This window comes from Triticum dicoccoides, chromosome 7B (genome assembly GCF_002162155.2).
Source record: "Triticum dicoccoides isolate Atlit2015 ecotype Zavitan chromosome 7B, WEW_v2.0, whole genome shotgun sequence".
Lineage (NCBI taxonomy): Eukaryota > Viridiplantae > Streptophyta > Magnoliopsida > Poales > Poaceae > Triticum > Triticum dicoccoides.
In genome coordinates, this window is record NC_041393.1 from 476,557,782 (window position 1) to 476,563,781 (window position 6,000).

Genomic DNA, 6,000 nt, shown 5'->3' on the forward strand with positions numbered 1-6,000 from the left:
ACTATAGCTGGACTTCGGAGGAAGAAGAAGACTATGATCCTAAAAGGGAGGAGGAGACGAGCTCAGATGAGGATGAAGTCCCATTGCCCCAACCAGGGGACATGCACGTTGAATTTAAGAAGTCGAGTGTCCCCAACAAAGCAAAGAAGCCTAAGATCCAGTTTATCCCCATTCGTCTTTTGCAGGAAAACAAGCAAGATTTATGCAAAAAGGTATTGGAGCTTGAGCAGGATATTGTTGAATTGAAGGAGAAGAATTCCGTCCTCAAGCGTAAGCTAAGGAAGAAAGACAAACCCTCTACATCATCACCACCACCTGCTTCTTCATCACCCAAAGAAAATTGAGTATCGGGTATGGGCACTCCCCTTGGCTTGTGCCAAGTGATACGTCTCCAACGTATCTATTTTTTTATTGTTCCATGCTATTATATTATTTGTTTTGGATGTTTAATAGGCATTTATATGCTATTTTATATTATTTTTGGGACTAACCTATTAACCGAGGGCCCAGTGCCAGTTTATGTTTTGTTGTGCCTATTTTAGAGTTTCACAGAAAAGGAATACCAAACAGAGTCCAAACGGAATGAAATGTTCGCAATGATCTTTCTTGGACCTAAAGCAAACCAGGAAACTTGGGATGAAGTCGGAGACGCAACGAGGCGGCCACGAGGTAGGAGGGCGCGCCCAGGGGGTAGGGCACACCCCCTACCTCATGGGCCCCTCGTAGCTCTCCTCACCTAGTTCCTTCGCCTATATACACTCTTATACCCTGAAAACATCCCGGAGAGCAACGAAACCACTTTTCCACCGTCGCAACCTTCTGTACCCGTGAGATCCCATCTAGGTATCTTTTCCCGTGTCCTGCCGGAGGAGGATTCGATCACGGAGGGCTTCTACATCAACACCATTAACTCTCCGATGAAGCGTGAGTAGTTTACCACAGACCTTCGGGTCCATAGTTATTAGCTAGATGGTTTCTTCTCTCTCTTTGATTCTCAATACCATCTTCTCCTCGATGTTCTTGGAGACTTATTCGATGTAATATTATTTTGCGGTGTGTTTGCCGAGATCTGATGAATTGTTGATTTATGATCAAATTATCTATGAATATTATTTGGTTCTTCTCTGAATTATTATATGCATGATTTGATATCTTTGCAAGTCTCTTCGAATTATCGGTTTAGTTTGGCCTACTAGATTGATCTTTCTTACAATGGGGGAAGTGCTTATCTTTGGGTTCAATCTTGTGGTGTCCTTTCCCAGTGACAGTAGGGGCAGCAAGGCACGCATTGTATTGTTGCCATCGAGGATAAAAAGATGGGGTTTTCATCATATTGCTTGAGTTAATTCCTATACATCATGTCATCTTACTTAATGCATTACTCCGTTCTTTATGAACTTAATACTCTAGATGCATGCTAGATAGGGGTCGATGTGTGGAGTAATAGTAGTAGATGCAGTGAGGAGTCGGTCTACTTGACACAGACGTGATGCCTATGTTCATTATCATTGCCTTAGATGTCGTCATATCTATGCGCTTTTCTATCTATTGCTTGGTAGTAATTTGTTCACCTGCCATAATATTTGTTATCTTGAGAGAAGCCACTAGTGAAACCTATGGCCCACGGGTCTCTTTTCCATATTATTAAATCTCGTTTACATCTTACTAGTTTCCAATCTACTATTTTGCAATCTTTACTTTCCAATCTATAAACCAAAAATACCAAAAAATATTTACTTTACCGTTTATCTATCTCTATCAGATCTCACTTTGGAAAGTGACCGTGAAGGGATTGATAACACATTTATCGCGTTGGGTGCAAGTTGTTGATTGTTTGTGCAGGTATTCGGTGACTTGTGCGTTGTCTCCTACTGGATTGATACCTTGGTTCTCAAAACTGAGGGAAATACTTACGCTACTTTGCTGCATCACCCTTTCCTCTTCAAGGGAAAACCCACGCAAGCTTAATAGGTAGCACCAAGCTTGGGGGAGGTGCCCCGGTATCATATCACCTCCACTATCTTTTGCCTTTATTTACCTTAGTTCAATCCATAGTTATCTTTTGCTTTAGATGAATAAAAGTTTAGTTCGATCCTTTCTTTTGAAAGTTTGCTTAGTGATCTATCCTTGTAATCGTATGGGAGATATATAATAAAGTTTGGTTTGAGTTTTTTTACTTTCATGTTTCAATAAAATGAACGAAATAAATGAAAAATATCATATGCTAATCTTATGGTAAGTAAGAACCCACATAAGGAAAAGTATAAGTAGAAAATTTTATTGGTGATTGATGAACAAAGCATTGGTCAATGATGCAATTCATGAAAGAATTAATAAGGGAAGAGAAGATTCACATGCAAATACACTATCTTGGAAATCTTTTGTGATTGTGAGCCCCCATCAAAATATTATATGCCAAATTGTTGATGTTGGACAAGGAAGGCAACATAATGATTTATGTTTGTTCATATTCATATAGAAGTTATATTGTCATAGATCCTTCGACATGTGGTGCTTGTCCCCCATCTTTGCTAGCCAAAAATTCCACACCAAGTAGAGATACTACTTGTGCATCCAAAAACCCTAAAACCCAAATCTTGTTTTGAGAGTCCCCCATACCTGCCTTAGGATTGAGTAAGATCCTTCAAGTAAGTTGTCACCGGTGCAATAAGGCAATAAAAATTGTTTCTAACAGTGTTAGATCATTTAGTGTAAAAGAAAATTGAGTGTTGTACGAACTTGTCATGACAAAGAATAAAAGCAACAGACTACATAATATAGGTTGCTATCATAAGGGGCAATATAACGTGATGTTCTTTTGCACTAAGGGATTGAGCATACAACTAAAGCGCATGGCAACCTCTGCTTCCCTCTGTGAAGGGCCTATCTTTTAATTTTATGTATTTACTTTGATGCAAGAGTCAAAGTTTTCTCTCTATTCAATTTTATTTTTCTCTTTTGGCAAGCATCATGTGGTGGGGAAAGATCTAGCGACATATATCCAGTTGGATATGGGTACCATGAGTTATTATTGTTGACATCACCCTCGAGGTGAGTATGTTGGGAGGTAAAACTATAAGCCCCTATCTTTCTATGTGTCCGGTTTAAACATTTTGCTCATGTGTATGCGGTGAACATTAGCAATCATAGAAGACTATATGATGGTTGAGTATGTGGACTTGCCAAAAATGCTCCGATATGCGACCCTTCCTGAAAAGATGATGAATTGTAGTTGCAAAGTTGACTGAGAACATAGTTTTTTGGGTTTTCAATAGAGTTTATGCTTTATACTTTGATGTTGTGATGAATTGTTACTTCCGCATGAAAAGTCTATGATAAAAGTTTTATGTTAAAGTTTGTTGCTATTATAATAATTTACATGATTCTTCTATGTCCGTATTTTGTTTTTATCGACGCCTCTCTCTGTAAGCATGTGGACATGGTTTTTGTTTTCGGTTTTTCTCTTGAGGACAAGCGAGGTCTAAGCTTGGGGGAATCGATTCGTCCATTTTGCATGATGTTTACCTACTATTATTTATGATTTTTTAATGCATAATAATGCTTTTTGGAGTAATTCTAATGCCTTTTCTCTCATAATATGCAAGGTTCACACAAAGGGGGAGAATTCCGACAGCTGGAAATCTGAACCTGTAAAAGCTATGTTAGGCCACCTATTCTGCACAACTCCAAATGAGCTGAAACTGCACGAGGAATTTTTATGGAATAAATAAGAAATAATGGAGAAAATAACTACCGGAGGGGGGCCACCTGGTGAGCACAAGACACTAGGGCGCGCTAGGCCCCCCAGGTGCGCCCTGGTGGGTTGTGCTTAGCCCAGCCCACCTCTGGTGCCCATCTTCTAGTATATAAGTCATTTTTACCTAGAAAAAAATAAGGAGAAGACTTTCACGACAGAGCGCCGCCGTCTCGAGGCGGAACTTGGGCAGGAGCACTTTTGCCCTCCAGCGGAGAGATTCCGCCGGGGGAACTTCCCTCTCGGAGGGGGAAATCATCGTCGTCATCATCACCAACAACTCTCACATCTTGTGGAGGGCAATCTCCATCAACATCTTCAACATCACCATCTCCTCTCAAACCCTAGTTCATCTCTTGTGTTCAATCTTTGTATCGGAACTATAGATTGGTACTTGTGGGTGACAGGTAGTGTTGATTACATCCTGTAGTTGATTACTATATGGTTTATTTGGTGGAAGATTATATGTTCAGCTCCATTATACTATTTAATACCCCTTTGATCTTGAGCAAGATTATCATTTGTGAGTAGTTACCTTTGTTCTTGAGGTCACGGGAGAAATCTTGTTGCAAGTAATCATGTGAATTTTATATGTGTTCGATATTTTGACGGTATGTATGTTGTGATTCCCTTAGTGTTGTCATGTGAACGTTGACTACATGACACTTCACCATATTTGGGACCAAGGGAATGCATTGTGGAGTATTTATTATATGATGGGTTGCGAGAGTGACAGAAGCTTAAACCCTAGTTTATGCGCTATTCCGTAAGGGACTGATTTGGATCCAAAAGTTTAATGTTATGGTTAGAATTTATTCTTAATACTTTTCTCATAGTAGCGGATGCTTGTGAGGGGGTTAATCATAAGTAGGAGGTTTGTTCAAGTAAGAACATCACCTAAGCATTGTCAACCCACATATCAAATTATTAAAGTAGCGAACACAAATCAAACCAACATGATGAAAGTGACTAGATGAAATTCCCGTGTGCCCTCAAGAACACTTTGCTTATCATAAGAGACCATTTTGGCCTGTCCTTTGTCTCAAAAGGATTGATCTACCTTGCTGCACTTTTGTTACTATTATTGTTACTAGCTCGTTACGAATTATGTTGCTATCAAACTACTCGCTACTTATAATTTCAGTGCTTGCATACATTACCTTGATGAAAACCGCTTGTCATTTCCTTTTGCTCCTTGTTGGGTTCGACACAAATACTTATTGAAAGGACTACGATTGATAACCTATACTCATAGGTCATCAAGGCTCTTTTCTGGCGCTATTGTCGGGGAGTGAAGCACTCTTGGTTAGTGGAAATTGGTAAGGGAAAATTATATGACGAAAGTAGCGAACACGAATCAAACCAACATGACGAAAGTGATATGATGAAATTCCCGTGTACCCTCAAGAACACTTTGCTTATCATAGGAGACTGTTTTGGCATGTCCTTTGCCATAAAAGGATTGGGCGACCTTGCTACACTTTATTTACCGTTACCGTTACTTGCACGTTACAAACTATCTTGTTATGAAACTACTTGTTACCTACAATTTCAATGCTTGCAGAAAATACCTTGCTGAAAACCACTTGTCATTTCCTTCTGCTCCTCGTTGGGTTCGACACTCTTACTTATAGAAAGGACTATGATTGATCCCCTATACTTGTGGGTCATGAGTAATCGAGTTAGTTTTGTTAGGGCTTGATCCCTAGTATCCATTACTATGCCATGCTTACACTACAAAAAAAAGACACATCCGTGACATTTTGGGCCGAACGAATTTTTTTTCTGTCATACATATGACACTTCTATGACGATAATTGTGACAAAACCCGGTATCATCATAGATGTGGTGGGCTCCTACTTCTATGACAAAAAATCATGACAGAAAATGGGCTTTTCCTCCTGGGCGGGCCAGAGACGCAGCTGCATGACATTCTTTGGGCCGTCCATGACGGAAAAAACCGTGGTAGAAGCGAGGGGGAGGAAAATTTCGGGGAGTTGCCGGTTACGGTGGGAGAGCGATGCGCGTTTCTCTCGTACGTACGCGCGTGTGTGCGAGGCGTTGGCTCTAACTGAACCCGAGCAAGGCATTGGGCTCTAACTGAACCCGAGCGATTGCACTGCAGGCTATGCGTTACTGAACTCGAGGGATCGATCAATGGCTGTTAACTGAACCCGATGGAGCGATTCCTTCGCTACTGCTGCTAACTGAAGTCGATCGATGCTGCCTATGGGATGAACAGTGA